At 37.0% G+C, this 17086-nt stretch overlaps 1 protein-coding gene and 1 long non-coding RNA gene across 3 annotated transcripts in view; both read right to left on the bottom strand.

Moving 5' to 3' along the window:
- The window catches only part of BMPR2 (bone morphogenetic protein receptor type 2), a 188105-nt gene that overhangs the window by 146887 nt on the left and 24132 nt on the right, over positions 1–17086 (bottom strand). The gene's annotated exons all lie outside the window — the stretch shown is intronic.
- Positions 1432–9318, bottom strand: LOC309663435. The gene is made up of 2 exons (XR_014265271.1): positions 4891–9318; positions 1432–4547 (listed from the first exon to the last, which is right to left on the bottom strand). It is a non-coding gene; the product is annotated as an uncharacterized lncRNA (long non-coding RNA).

Below are 17086 nucleotides of genomic sequence, written 5' to 3'. Positions count from 1 at the left end.
ATTATTATTATTTTTGGATATGTGTATTTTAAATGGATGTTAGACCTTTCAATTATTGTCAAGGGTTAGTCTTCTATTTTTTCTTAGTGTCTTATTTTTATTTTTTGTTAGATACATCCTAATTCCTGTGTTTATGGTAAGCAATAAGCAGCAGTAGGCAATTAATTAATCAATTCTACCTCTAGGAGAAAAACGGAAGGGATAAGTAAGCATTGTTAATAGAAATCTTCTGATTCATTTTGGAGGAAATGTGCATCATTCTCTTCTTTTATTTATATAATAAATTTTTTTTCTAATTTCTCACTGTGCTTTTTGGAAAACAAATAGTAGTGAAAAGCTTAAGAATCAACAAGATACTGTCTTCTTCTGGAGACATTAGATATACTAAACGTATGAGACCTTACTTAGGGAAACTGAAACTCTGCAGTTTCACATTTCCCAGTCAAGGCTGTACTTAAAACACAAAACCAAAAAAAGAATCAATAAAAACTACCTAGAAAAAGTTATCCTAATTAGCCCATGTCATTTTAAATAAACCAATCACTGAAGAAAAAGGTATTTAAATTTTTAAAGCAAAAAAGTACATGATGCTGAATTTTACCCTAAAATCAAGGCAACTGAATTTTCAAATAGAAAGATGGATGTGAGGGGAAAACTTACTATTCCTGCAATCTAACTGAATGCCAAGATATATTTACATGTTTTATATGATATTTCTTAGGCAAAGCAGATAGTGTAATCTAAAAAGAATACAGACTTTGGAGCCTGACCATGAATTTTGGCTACTATATTAATTGTGTCTACCTTATTTTCCTCATTCATAAGAGTATGGATGCTTTTGTAGGATTAGATGAGAATGGGATACATACAACACATACATAATTAATAATATACAATATATGTAGTATCATTAATAATATGTTTAATATATAATACGGAACATAGATAGGTATCATATACATATTTACATACATACATACACACACACACACAGCTGATTCTTGTATGTTCTATAAAGTTGCTGCAAACACTGAATTAAGAAATAATGAACATCTAGGAGAAGTACAGGGTTAGATTCCTACAGCCTCTGGTCACAACGTTTTCATCAACCAAGCAATATATAACATTGTTTTATGTGTGTGTCTCTGCTTAAAGAAACCTTATTTAATATATATTGTTGATACGTTAACACTGAACTCATGGCCAACAGCACTACAACTGATGCCTGAATGAAGCTTTTCTAATGTAAGTATTTTCTCCACAAAAGCCTTCTTGCATTCAGGAACACCAGGCAACACCTCAGTACTACATTTGTGGGCTATTTTAAGCAGTGAAATCACCAAAAAAAGCATAAAAATGAGAAAATGTGGCACTAAATAGACCATGGAGGGGACACTTATTTATAGTATAAGAACTGAAACAAGAAGGCAGTGCACTGCCTTGTTTGACCTCACTGGGAACATTCATATCAGATGACTCAAATTTTTCACAGCTCTGCATATGTCCACAAGTGATCAAAAAAGTGTCAAAAGTATTGATTTTGGGGTTACAAATTTTAGTGAGTAGGTGAATTTGCAAATAAAGCATCTACAAATAATGAGAATCAACTGTATGTATACTTATACATATAGGCAAATGGTATACAATACACATGTAAAAAGTAGTTTTCCCAGCTTCCCTGGTGGCCCAGTGGTTAAGAACCCGCCTGCCAATGCAGGGGACATGGGTTCGAGCCTTGGTCTGGGAAGATCCCACATGCCACAGAGCAACCACACCCATGCGCCACAACTACTGAGCCTGCACTCTACAGCCTACGTGCCACAACTACTGAGCCCACGAGCCACAACTACTAAAGCCCATGCGTCTAGAGCCCATATTCCACAACGAGAAGCCACTGCAATGAGAAGCCCGTGCAACGAAGAGTAGCCCCTGCTCACAGCAACTAGAGAAAGCCTGCACACAGCAATGAAGACCCAACGCAGCCATAAATAAATAAATAAATAAATATTTAATAATAAAATAATAAAATGAAACTGAAAAAAACATAGTTTTCCTCTTCCTGCTTCAATTACATAATCTTAGAACCACCAATGAAATAGTAATTACTGAAGACACTGGACCCAGCACAGGTATAAACACAGAAAAACAAGTTTGAGGAAACAAAAATTTTTTTTTTAAATAGTGTAGTTAGTGATTATATAAACTCTAGTTTTCCCACAAGATTTATTATCTCCCAATTATAAAATTTACAAAACTAACACTTCTTGCCTGTATTTTTATTGAGAATTATTGATGCCAAATATAAGTTATATCTTAAAATCATGACAAAACATATCTTAATAAGTGATGACATGATTGGACTACTATTCCCACCATAGAAAAAGTACTGATCTTACCTCTAGCAAATGAGGAAATACACATGAGAACACTTTGAATACTATAAAATACTACCAAAATTCAAAGTGATAATCTTTGATCTTAGCAAAGTTCCCCAGGATGTAGTGGATATTTTCTTTATATGACTTCAAATAAAATAGTAAAAACTCAAGACATACTTTCCAGGCTAAAGGGCAGAAAACTCATTCCATCTGTCACAAAGCCAATAGGATAGTAGCACTGTTACAAATCAGCCATTTCAAAATGAGGTTAGTAAGTAATAGGGGAGCCTGAAGTATGCTGCAGTTCATTTCCACAGACACTTAAATAACATTTTAGCAAGTAAAATATGTTGGCCCACTATGGAGAATATTCAGAAAACTATCACTTGTATACCTGGGCAGGCTCCAACAAAATTCATCTCTTTAAAGCTGAAGCCAAAGATATTAGGCAGAAAGGTACCAACATAGGACAATTTCACTACATATAACATTAAATTAGTAATACATAAATTACAGAATAATAGCTATACTCTAATGACCTATCTTTGGACATGTACTCTAACGTGAAGAGTAGAGTTCTAAGTTCTTGACCATAAATAGTATTTGTAATATTGGTGGGGTTCAAAACACACCACTCTTAAAAAAAAAAAAAAAAGAAAGAAAGAATTACAAAAAAACCCCACCATTCTAAAATATAGCACCTTTGCATACTGAATATATTAAGCTGAAGGAATCTGAGAAACAGCAGGTGCAGGAAGGACTTTCTGACCTCCTCCATCTCCCCTGAAGCAGATCATAAAACCCCTACGTGAGAGGTGCCATCCCTATACCTGGAGAAAAAAAAGCATCCTTATCTTCAAAGACAGAGGGACACCAAGAGGAATCCAAAGGAACAGGTCTTGCTATGTTTCCCCCAGTTTACTACCTTTAGCTCATATACTTTTGTTCTATCACATTTTCTCACAATTTTCCACTCTTCATCAAACCTAGTATAAAAATGTTCAGGCTTATCTGCTTCTTAGGGTCTTCATTTCCTTATGAAGGTTCCTATATCATTTAAAACTTATATCAAATAAATTTGTATGCTTTTGTTTGTAATCTGTTTTTTGTTACAGAGCCCCAGTCAAGAACACAGAAGGGTAGAGGAAAAGACTTTTTCTTCCCTACAATATTATTCTGTTTGCAACATGTGATAGTCTGAGCCTCAATCTAAGACTTCAAGTCAAACTGAAAACAAGCCTATGTAAACAAGGATAAAAATGGAAAATGAAGTAAACTGAGAATTCAATATCTATAATGATTCTTGCACCAAACAGTGTTAGAAACTGTTAAATCAATAACATATTGGAGGGACACCAAGATTTATGAGAATCAGCACCAAAAAGACATCTTTTAATATCTTTATATTGAGATTACTCTCCTGCTGTGCAGATACCATACCAAAGCACAAAGTTTTTCTAAAGCTTTAATTTTAGCCATCCTAAAATGATACAGAAGCAGCACAAAACCACCTATAATCAGGCTTTCTTGGTGGTGCAGTGGTTAAGAATCCGCCTGCGAATGCAGGGGACAAGGTTTCGAGCCCTGGTCCGGGAAGATCCCACATGCCACGGAGCAACTAAGCCCATGCGCCACAGCTACTGAGCCTGCGCTCTAGAGCTTGCAAGCCACAACTACTGAGCTCGCGTGCCACAACTGCTGAAGCCTGCACGCCTAGAGCCTGTGCTCAACAAGAGAAGCCACCGCAATGAGAAGCCTGCACACCGCAACGAAGAGTAGCCCCCGCTTGCCGCAACTAGAGAAAGCCCTTGCATGAACACCCAACGCAGCCAAAAATAAATAAATAAATAAAATTTAAAAAAGAAAAACACCTATAATCGTCTTCAAGTACAGATACAACAGAAGCCATCTATAAAGTATGACATGTTCACCCAGGTAGAGTTTTATTATGTCTAATTTACCGATTTAATTCTTTTTATGTTTTCCGATTAAACTTGAGGGCAGAAAAAGGATTTCAGGATTCACATAGAACAAAGTCTATTCAAGCTTAAAAGTCAAAACTTCCATTTCAAAAACTCTGACACAGACAATTCCCCTAGAAATTTCTTGACTAACCTCTGTGATATTCAGAAAATACAGAAATGTATATTCAGCTTCTCTAAGCTGAACCTTTCTATCTTTTTTTTTTTTTTTTAAGGGGAGTATTTTTTTTTTTTAAGATTGATTGATTGATTGATTGATTGATTGCTATGTTGGGTCTTCGTTTCTGTGCTAGGGCTTTCTCTAGTTGCGGCAAGCGGGGGCCACTCTTCATCGCGGTGCGCGGGCCTCTCACTATTGTGGCCTCTCTTGTTGCGGAGCACAGGCTCCAGACGCGCAGGCTCAGTAGTTGTGGCCCACGGGCCCAGTCGCTCCGCGGCATGTGGGATCTTCCCAGACCAGGGCTCAAACCCGTGTCCCCTGCATTAGCAGGCAGATTCTCAACCACTGCGCCACCAGGGAAGCCCCGAACCTTTCTATCTTGATCAACACATCCCCCAGATGTTCCCTCTAGCTTGCTCTCTCCTCTCTTTCTCTTATTTTAAAACTTTCCTAACAGCTTAAACTGACTGTCTAACCATCTTGCAATCTCTACACCAATAAGTTAGGGTCCCAATTTTTCCCCACAAAGTCATTCCATAGGGTTGGCCAAAAAGTTCGTTCGAGTTTTTCTGTGCAATGTTTTCGGAAGACCCGAACGAAGTTTTTGGCCAGCCCAATACCTATACAGCCCACTCAGTAATCTCATCCCTTTCACTTACAGGGCTCAAACATCCAGACATTCTTTCTTCTCAACCATTTGCTTTCTGTACTCAAAATACAGCACCACTCCTCTCCAACTTGAAAATACCCTCATCTGCAATGATTTTGGACAGAGGCTTTTGTTTTGGTTTTTGACTTGTGTAAATGCTCAATCTAACGCTGGATTTATCTTTGTTTTCTTATATCTGAGACTTTTCTCCGGTCAGGGAGTTTCTTGTTTTACATTCAAAGATTTTATTTCCTAATTCTTATGGGGCAGAAATTTTTAAAATCATGATTATATGAACAAAATACTTAGGCAGAGGAAAGGACACCTTTCATGACTTTTTAAAAATATTTAGTTAGAAAAAAAAAAATTTAGTTAGTTAGTTAGTTATTTGGCTGCGTCGGGTCTTAGTTCTGGCACACAGGATCTTCGCTGCGGCATGTGGGGTCTTTAGCTGCAGCATGCGAACTCTTAGTTGCGGCATGTGAGATCTAGTTCCCTGACCAGATATTGAACCCGGGCCCCATGCATTGGGAGTGCAGAGTCTTAGCCACTGGACCACCAGGGAAGTCCCTCATGACAATTTTAAAGTAAAAATTGTCAAGGATGAATGAATCTGCCTAAAGAATTAACTGAAATTTAGTCACAAGTTTTGGTGACTTCATCATTTTATTACCTCAAGAACTCCTTTTACCACCTTAAATATTTTTAGAATTATAAGACACACACCTACCTTTTCAACAGAAAATATTTTAAATTTACAGAAAATCTGCAAAAAATAGTACAGTCTTTATATAACCTTACCCTAGCTTTCCCTAATATTAACATCTTACACAACCACAGTACAATTATGGAAACCAGGATATTAACACTGATAAAACACAATTAACTAAGCTACTGACCTTTTTCAGGTTTCATCAATTTTCCCACTAATATTCTTTTTCTGGTCCAGGATTTATCCAGAATCCCACAAACTGTCATGTTTCCTTAGTCTCCTCTAATATGTGATAGTTCCTCAGTTTTTTGTTTTTCATGACCCTGAGACTTTTTTTAAGAAATGATAAGTCATTTTATAGAATGTTCCTCAATTTGGGTTTGTTGTTGTCTCATGATTACATTGAGATTAAGCTTCTCTGGCAAGAATACCATAGAGGTGATGCTGTGTCCTCAGTGCATCTTATCAAGGAAGCCTGAAATGTTAATGTGTCACTTGGTTAGGTGGTGTCTCCAGGATTCTTCCACTGTAAATAAGGTTCCCTTTGTAATTAAAAAATATCTTGTTGGAAAGATACTTTGAGACTATACAAACATCCTGTTTCTCATTATGCTTTCACTCACTAACATTAGTATCCACTGACTGATTCTTGCCTGAAACAAAAACCTATGCAGTATCTGCCTAATGATGATTTTTTTATTTCCATCATTCACTCTCCATTTATTAACTGGAATTCTGTAAAACAGAGCTGTCCCTCAATGTTGCTGTGAACTAAAACTTCTCTCAAATATAAAGTTTATTAATTAAAAAAATAAAATAAAAAAAAGAGCTGTCCCTTCTCCCTTGTTAATGTTAGTATAGACTCACAGATATTTATTTTAGTCTAGGGATTGTGATCCAATACTATCATTGCTTATTTTGTCCCAGCTTTGGCCAGTGGAAGTACCTTCAAACTAACTGTATCCTTCCAACATACCCTCATCATTTTTTGAGCACTTCCTTACTTTCTGGTACCATTAAATGTTCCAGTTCATCTTGATTTCCCTGACCCAGCCCTGGAATCAATCATTTTTCTCCAGGCTTCCTTTTACTGGAGAATGTTATTTAGAAACCAAGATCTGGGCAGCAGTGTATTTCACTGCTACAGTGGTGTCATTACTTCTAGGTCTTCTCAGTGGACAGAGTTAAGAACCTAACTCTCAATATCCATAATATTTTTACTTATTTGTTCAATACAAGTATACATTTAAAGTAGAATTGCTAATAGCAATTTAGAAATGCTCATCCATACCGCTATGAGAAAGAAACAACTAGAGTATAATATTTGGGTATAACATTTTTTTGTCTTTAGCTTTATCATTTTTCAAAGTAACTTAGGCTAGTTCTTTTCCTCTCCACCTCCCTCAGTGTGATTATATATTACTCATTTATAATACAACTAGGTTATTATTTACATAGCTTTTTGAGTTCTTTCCACATCCTGTTTGATCTGAATGATTTGGTTTTTGAGTCACATACCAGTTTTAATGAACATTTAAGAAGAATACTTTGTTTCTTTGACTAATGAATGGGAAATGAAAAAAAACTTATCTCCTTGACAAAGAAACACAATGTTCCTGATATTAATGAATCAATTAAAGACATTCCAGGCATGTCCAGACACAGGACACTCCATCCCCAGTATCCTAAAATAAAAATATAATACAAAGTAGATAAAGAGATAGTTAAAAAGAAAAAAAAAGACCCATATATAACCATTGTTTGATGCTTTACCCTGTGTTTCCAAGATAGTTCAAGTGGAATGTGAAATAAAAACATGGGTAGACTTCCTGTTTCCTTGTAGGTCCTACGCCCTATTTCCTGCTTCATTCAAATCTCAAAGATAGAAGACTGATTAGAGTCCCTAATATAATTAATACTAATGCTTACAAGAATCTAAATTTTTATTTATTTTAAAAACACTTGTTGCCCACATCCTCTGTGCCAGGCACAGGGCTAAGTGCTTTACATACATTTATCTAACTAAATGAGAGCTCTGGGGAGGACCCATTAACTCTCCTATGATTCACACAGATTTGTTTCTTCCCTAGATTTCATATACTATTGTGCCAGTACAATTAACATCTAGTGATAATGAAAAGCTAACAACAAAAATTTGTAAAGACCAATCTTTTATGAGAAGCAATTTAACCTACCAGTGCAGATGGGTGGATATTGATAGTTAGACCTAAGAAGCAACCACAGATATATGGTTTCTAAGAGAAAATGAACATATAGAATTATTTTGCCACCTAAAATTACAAAGCTTTTAAAAAACACTTTATAGAAAGTATTTTATATAAGACAATACACAAACTTTTGGACACCAAGACCTGACCATTACATCTTTTAGCACTTTACTCATCATCCCAGAAAATTAAAGTCAAGAATTACTTTTTTTTTTTTTTTTTTTTTTTTTGGCCACGCAGCACAGCTTGCAGGATCTCAGTTCCCCGACCAGGGATTGAACCCGGGCCACGGCAGTGAAAGCCTGAATCCTAACCAGTAGACCACCAGGGAACTCCCTGGAAGAGATTTTTTTAAACTTGGGATTTCATAAAGAAAACAGAGGATTCACTGAGAAAAACTAAATCTATTTTATAAAAATAATGTATAACTCTTGGATTTACCTGGTGGTCCAGTGGTTAAGACTCCACGCTCCCAATGCAGGGGGTCCGGGTAAGATCCCACATGCTGTGCAGCGTGTCCAAAAACAAAAACAAGAACAAAAGAAACTCTCCAAAAAAAAAAACCCATTAGTGGTGTAACTCCCGGGTATAATATTTATGCAGAATATAATGTGAATACAGTATTATTAAGAAGTACCTGAACTAGATGGATCACAACAATATTTACAATAACAAGGTGCCACAGGTGGACAGAACAAATATAAGCATGGAGAATGATGCCTGAACAGGACTGCTCAGCTATACTACCCCAGACCTAAGCCACTAATATCAATTACAGCATCACCACAGCTTTAAGTTTATTAGAACATTCTTGCTGTCCCTGAGTAGCAGTCAGGGCACACTGGTGATAAAGTGAAACAGCTGAATTACCAAGTCACAACAACCTCTAACATGTGCCTAACTCCAAGCTTGTATGACACCATGACCCAAAAAGTCTCCCAATCTCTGGCACAGAGATTTATTTACTCATTAATGCTCAACTTCATATGGTTTCCCTTAAAACCGGGGTCAAACCATAATGGATTAATTAACTGTACCTTAGAGAGCAATTTTAATTTGCTAAAAATATTCCTCACTCATGAAACTATGTTCATGTCCCAGAAAACAGAACAGTAAGACTCCTGTTCTGGTGGTTGGATCCTATTAAACAATATAATTCTATGCAAATGGTTAACATCAATTTCCTTATCTCATTGGTTACAACCTAGGGTCCTTTTTTTTTTTTTTTTTTTTTTTTTTTTCTTTTAAAGAAATCTGTGTTTTATAGCTACTTTATTTATTTATTTATTTATTTTTGGCTGTGTTGGGTCTTCGGTTCATGCGAGGGCTTTCTCCAGTTGCGGCAAGTGGGGGCCACTCTTCATCGCGGTGCGGGGACCGCTCTTCATCACGGTGCGCGGGCCTTTCACTATCGCGGCCCCTCCCGTTGCGGGGCACAGGCTCCAGACGCGCAGGCTCAGTAGTTGTGGCTCACGGGCCCAGCCACTCCGTGGCATGTGGGATCTTCCCAGACCAGGGCTCGAACCCGTGTCCCCTGCATTAGCAGGCAGATTCTCAACCACTGCGCCACCAGGGAAGCCCCCTAGGGTCCTTCTGACGATGATCTACAAAAGGACTAGCAAGGATCCTCAGAAAAATAACAGTTTCTTCCCTAGCCACAGAGTACAAAGAATATTATATCAACTCTAATCTGGAGAAGAGGGTGCTCACAGCCCCAAGAGGCCACAATTTGCTTAGAACACAAAAGGCGATGGTGTTCTATGAAACATGAACAACCAAAGAACCCTATCATATCCTTTCTTACTCCTATTACTTGCCAGTTTTAGGCAACCACTTATGCAAAATATGATGACATAGAAGGAAAGGTAAAGACAGGGCAAACCCATAATTCCTTTTTTCTCTCAGGCCTTCCTTATTCATCAGTAAGCCAAACGTAGAATGTTGGTAGAATATTCATGTATTGAGAAGTAAAATAAAAACAGCTGAGTTAGTTTCGTAAGTGTTTCTACTGTTCTGGTAAAAACTACACATGCAAGTACAAGTTATAAAATATAACTTTAATTTCAGTGATCCCACAAATCAGTTAAATATTCTTATATTTGCATTTTAAATGAGCATCACAATATAAAAATGAATGCTAAAATACATGATAATGATTTAAGTTTTTAATTCTTATTTACTTAAAATGACATTAAATGACAAATTTTAAAACCCTGTAAGTCAGAGAGACATGGAAGAAAAGAAAAAGGTATATATTTTACTATCTTTTCATGCTTTTTGAACAAAGGGGTCCACATTTTTATTTTGCCCTAGGTCCCACAAATTATGTAGTACCCTGCAAACACTGAACCTTTCCATGTCTGGACTTCTAATGAATGAATAAAAACATGATAGCAGAGGAAACGACAGAACAGTTAAACAGTACTAACTACGGTATCTGATTTTCCCTTCAGGCTTCAGGAACACAAGACTTCAGTAGTGTCCAATTTATGGTATAATAAGAAAAAGCTGGGAACCAATGCTCTAAATGGATGGATACAGTCTGACAAGATAAAAGGTAGAGAGGGAGCGCAGGTAAGAGCCTTTGACACAGCTTGAATCATAATAGTCTTCTTCTATTCCATTAGTACTATTTAAAGTAAAAATTTTAACCAGAAGTCAAGTTCTACAAAATATATTCCTACAAGCAACTCTACGAAATTTATGCCTAACTATACAATAACAGAAACATTAAAACACATCAGGTCAATTTAAAGTTAAAATACTATCCAGGACTTCCCTGGTGGCGCAGTGGTTAAGAATCCGCCTTCCAATGCAAGGGACATGGGTTCGAGCCCTGGCCAGGGAAGATCCCACATGCCGCAGTGTAACTAAGCCTGTGTGCCAAAACTACTGAGCCTGCACTCTAGAGACCATGAGCCACAACTACTGAGCCCACATGCCACAACCACTGAAGCCTGCACGCCTAGAGCCCATGCTCCCAACAAGGGAAGTCACCGCAATGAGAAGCCCGCGCACCGCAACGAAGAGTAGCCCCCGCTCGCCGTAACCAGAGAAAGCCCATGCACAGCAACGAAGCCCCAACGCAGCCAAAAATTTTTAAAAATAATAATAAAAAAATTTAAAAAAAAAGAATCCGCCTGCCAATGCACGGGACATGGGTTCAAGCCCTGGTCCGAGAAGATCCCACATTCCGCAGAGCAACTAAGCCCGTGTGCCACCCTGCGCTCTAGAGCCCGCAAGCCACACCTACTGAGCCCATGTGCCACAACTACTGAAGCCCACGCGCCTAGAGCCCATGCTCTGAAACAAGAAGCCACCACAATGAGAAGCCCACGCACCGCATTGAAGAGTAGCCCCCGCTCACTGCAACTAGAGAAAGCCCGCGTGCAGCAACAAAGACCCAACGTAGCCAAAAAAATAATAATAAATTTATTTTTTAAAAAAATACTATCCAAATTCATCAAGTTAGATAGGAGTCAGTATCTTTTAGAGTTAGAAAGGGTTCAAGTTCAACTTCTCATTTTAAAAGAATAAAATTGAGGTCTAGAGAAGTTAAATGACTTACAAAGTTCTTATAGTAAGAATTCAAATCTAGACCTTTTGGCTCCAGTGTCTTTCTCTGCCCAATACACCATAGTGAATTAACTGAAAACAGTTTGCTAAACTAAACTGAATCACTATTTTATATTCCACCTTTAATTTTCCATAAGCAGAAAGAAGTTTTAAATTTTCTGATGTTGAAAAAGTATCAATAAAGTAAAATATAAGATATCCTAAAGCTAGAGCACGGTTCCCTATGGAAACTACTCTGGCCAGTATTCAAAAGGTGCTTTGAAACTACAACCCAAGCCAGGAAGTCTGTATTAATTTGCTAGGGCTACTGAAACAAAAGTACCACAAACTGGGTGGCTTAAACAACAGAAATTTATTGTCTCTCAGTTCTGGAAGTTAGAATTCTGAAATCAAGATGTCAGCAGGGTTGGTTCCTTCTGAGGACTATTTGGGAAAATCTGTTCCACACCTCTCTTAGCTTCTGGTAATTTCCTGGCAATCTTTAGTATTCCTTGACTTGCAGATCTCTACCTTCATCTTCATGTGGTTCTCCCCCATTTGCATGTCTGTGTCCAAATTTCCCCTTTTTATAAGGACACTAGTCATATTGGATTACAGCTTGGCCTTACCCTAATATGACCTCATCTTAACTAATTACACCTGCATTAACCATATTTCCAAAAGAGGTCACATTCTTAAGTAAAGGGGGTTAGGACTTCAACGTATAAATTTGTGTGGGACAAAATTTAACCCATAACAGAGTTTTAGCTAGAAATCCATGAATATGCGCTCCAGGAGACCAATCAAGAACTCTTAAATTGTTTACAACTTTGAGTGAGCATGTGCTTATGTGACCCTGTGAGTGTGAGAGTATATGCATGTGGGTCATGGTGTGTTCAGAAAGGGTACACAGATTTCATCAGATTCTTACAGGAATACATGACTTTCAATGAAAAGGAAAGAATCATTGGCCTAAGCGAAAGATCATTGGATTGAGGGTTTATAATGTTCTAGGACTCCCATCATCTTTAACTGGTGAGATAAGAGCATTCATTCCCTTCTAGAAGAACTGGATCCAAGTACATATCATCACACTTTGGTAAGCAGCAGAAATACTTGTGCTTCCCATTTTGCCACACAAAATATTAAAAAGACAATTAGAAAAACAATTAAAAAGTCCTTCATTCAAAGGACTAGATTTAATAAAATTAATTTTTATTGCTTCAACTAAGAGATATTACGTGAAACTGAGTAGGTTTTTTTTGTTTGTTTTGGTTTTTTTTTTAACTGCAAGTTCTCAGTGAAGATCACAATGAAAACTAGTACAGTTTGGTGCCACCACCTTGAGTTGTGCTAAGGAGCCAGCAGTTTTACCCGCAATTGCTTTTACACAATCAGTGCAAATATCAACATAGTGAAAAAAGCAAATAACATCCTAGAATTACGAAGAAAATATGTTTGACCTTGCAGATCCTCTGAAAGGGTCTTAAGGACTCTCCAGGGGTCCTTATTTGAGGCTTTAAAGACTTAAATTAATTCTAAAAGTCTGCTAAACCCATCTGACACAATAAATACATAAATTACTGTGTAAAAGTCTCTTCTACCTCCCATTCCCACCTCATTCCCTTTCCCACCCGCTCCTCTTGAGTCTCAGAGAAGGCTGGGGTCTCAACCAACTAAATGTCTGGCTGTAATCCAACATTAGTTTAATGAAGTCCTGGCAACTTTTAGGCATTACAGCCTTGCCCTAAAAGAGAGGAACCACAGGCAAAACTGTGCTAACAACAGAGCTCTTTATGAAAAAAAGCACTGTTGAATCCTTTCTGCTGCATGTTCATTTTAAGCAACCACTGTAATTTCTAACATTTTACTGCATCGTAATTACTAACAATCCTAAAAGAAAAATGTAGTCTTGAAATCATTCAGCAACAAAAACTAAATTATATTTATTCGTTAAGAAGCTGGGTTAATTAATATGTTGAGACTCGTTGGTTGCTGCTACTTGATTCCTTAATCTGGCACTTCAACAAATTTTTGTACCACTATATGTGTTAAAGATTAACATTTGGCTTACCTTTTTGCTTTAAAAATAAAACTCTTAAAATACTGCTCATCAACTTAAAATGTTACATAATGAAGATTTATCATCTTATTGACTTACACCAATGAAAACACTGACTAAATACATATATATTTTAAGGATTAGCAACCTATATAGAAGATGAAGCCATTTTCGCTGGCATGCAACACTTGAAGTAAAAACTTGAATTGAAAAAAAAAAAAAAAACTTGAATTGGCCTTACTGAAAGATATCTCCAAAATTCATTAACAAAACAAAATCACTTCTATCTACTCTCATTTCAGAATAACTTTCCCTTGAAATGCTTCTACAAAATTCTTAGTACACTGCAACTGTATCAGCTACCAGGAAAATTTGTACCCACTACAGTAAAAAAAATCTACAACTGATAAAAACAAAACTCTCTAATTCACTTTTAGAAACATGTTCCAATCATAAAGTTGGATGCCACCACGTGCCAACCAACTTTATGATTACCTAAGGAGGGAGATGAGATGTGAGGTACTGTTGGCAATCTTCACTAGTTCCCCTTCACTCACTACTTCAAGTGGGTGGCAAGCGAACAAAAGACATCTGCATACTCGACAGGCTGAGTGACATGTAACTGAAAGAAAGCTACCAACCTTTGCCTGGCCTAGATAATAAGGTTATAAAATGTTCATTTCATTGTATGCCCTTTCATATAACTTCTAATTTTTTGGTTATGGCATGTATTATTTTGAACTAGTTTTACTTTTTTAAGTTACTAGTTTAAAACTATTTTATCTAAATCAAGCATAATTTAGGAGAGCTGAAAATTCAGTATTAGAATTAGATTATAGAAGTCGAATTAATTTAAATTAAAAAGTTTGAATTGATGTACATGAATAATAGAACACAAAAAACTAATCAAAAATAAGTTTCACGAATAGTAGCTAAATTAATAATTAAGAGAATTTCTAGTGATAAAGCTAAAGACTTTTAAAACTATGCACTATTCAGCTAATTTATTTTGAGACCTGAACATAAGTACCGTTTGTTATAAAAACAAATTTTAAAATTCTCATTACATACAGTATAACCATTATGTTCATAAACCATGGAAAGACAGCAAAGTATGTTATTATTATTATATTCTACTAAAATGTAAGACCACTTCCTGTTAGTACTCTAAAAAGAACTCACTTTTCAGTCAAGGAACAGTTAAAATCTGTCTTTATATCATTTAATATGAATCTAATTCTGCAGTCATAGAACACTAATAAACATTAGCTAAAGTCACTGGGCAGTTGAGGAATGGCAGGATATTCTATATTCTATAGCTGCATAAAGTATCCTTTCAACCTGCCTAAGTAGGCAGAGAGTAGAAAGAACATTAGGAATACATTAGGAAGAGCAGCCAGCTCAGCAGTTAAGAATGAAAAACACTCACAAGGGAATCTGATCTCCCTAACTGTATATAAAATAGCATGAGAAAATACCTGATAGGAAAGAAAGTGCTGGGTTTTCTCCTGATTCTTTGCTCTTTATGCAAATGCTGATAGGACTATTCTAATTGTGTGATAGTCATGGTTACTAAATACTATTGTAACTATCAGCATCAATTTTTCCAACTAAATTAGTTGGTAATTTCAAAGTATACTCACAAATAAATAGAACCTCTATGGTACTATAGGTCCTCAAGCCTTTGTATGAAACCTTTAAAGCCAAATGTGCTTTAAATTCTGAATTTTTCCAGGTTTTACAAAGTACCATGTGCATATGCCATTTTTTTTTAAATAAATTTATTTATTTATTTTTGGCTGCGTTGGGTCTTCCTTGCTGCGCGTGGGCTCTCCCTAGTTGCAGCGAGCGGGGGCTACTCTTTGTTGTGGTGCGCGGGCTTCTCATTGCAGTGGCTTCTCTTGTTGTGAAGCATGGGCTCTAGGTACGCAGGCTTCAGTAGTTGTGGCTCACGGGCTCTAGAGTGCAGGCTCAGTAGTTGTGGTCTGCGGGCTCTAAAGTGCAGGCTCAGTAGTTGTGGCGCATTGGCTTAGTTGCTCCACGGAACGTGGGCTCTTCCCAGACCAGGGCTCGAACCCGTGTCCCCTGCATTGGCAGGCGGATTCTCAACCACTGCGCCACCAGGGAAGCCCTATGCCATGTTTTACACAACATTCCCTGCAGAGTCTGTGGAAGCTCCCAGTATTAAATCTATCAGTATTTCTTCAGCAAAAAGTATGAAAATTTACACTTAGATAAAACTGTAAATATTTTTATAGCTATTCAAATTTGTTTTGCCACCAAATGAGTATGCTGCAAGCTAACAAAACAGTTTCGATACTCAAGTTTTTATTTTCAAAATTTCATACGACATTGTAAACCTATAATAACTAACATTCAACTAGCATTTTCACATCTTTAACTGAATTAAATCATTATAACACCTTAGGAACTGAGGCTTAACACAGTTAAGTGAACATCACACACATTTATTAAGAACCTAAAAAGCAGGTCTCCTTCATCACTTCAGAAATGCATAACTAAATCCACTGACTAAAATAAAAACCCACCAGTCCACATGGAAATAAACAAATGAATAAAATAAATGAGAAAGGAAAGTTCTTCCTTATGGCAGAATGACAATAAATGTAGAAGAAATATTAGATTTAGAAAAAAATCACTTTCTCAAGAATCATCAATAAATGCTGAAACTAGTCTGTTGAGGAAAACGGCTATTCACATAGTCTCAAATGTCTCTTTACAAGTTGCTTTTTAATTACGAAGGGGAAAATAGTAACTTTCTCTGGCAGATATCACCTTAACCAAGTGATAAAAGTTAACATTAACAGTAATGAGGCAGGGACTTCCGTGGTGGCGAAGTGGTTAAGAATCCGCCTGACAATGCAGGGGACACGGGTTCGAGCCCTGGTCCGGGAAGATCCCACATGCCGCGGAGCAACGAAGTCTGTGCACCACCGCTACTGAAGCCCGTGCGCCTAGAGCCCGTGCTCCACAAGAGAAGCCACTGCAATGAGAAGCCCACGCACCGCAACAGAGTAGCCCCCGCTTTCTGCAACTAAAGAAAGCCCACGCCCAGCAACTAAGACCCAATGCAGCCATAAATAAAATAAATTTATAAAAAAAGAAAAAAAAACAGTAATGAGGCAAATTGACATCATGTGTCCCCAATAGGATGGGCTAGGATAGCAGAACCCAAATTACCCAAATGTAGCATTTCTGCTAAAATGATTACCCGACGCTAGTCATGAAGAAAACACCAGATAAATTCAAATTGAGGGATATTCTACAAAATAACTGACCTGTACTCTCCAAAAATGTCAAGGTCATAAAAGACAAAGAAAGACTGAGGAACTGTCAGAG

This window comes from Balaenoptera physalus, assembly GCF_965194825.1.
Source record: "Balaenoptera physalus genome assembly, chromosome: 6".
Taxonomy (NCBI): domain Eukaryota; kingdom Metazoa; phylum Chordata; class Mammalia; order Artiodactyla; family Balaenopteridae; genus Balaenoptera; species Balaenoptera physalus.
Note: the sequence above shows the minus strand (reverse complement) of the source record. Positions and strands in the feature narration are given on the sequence as shown.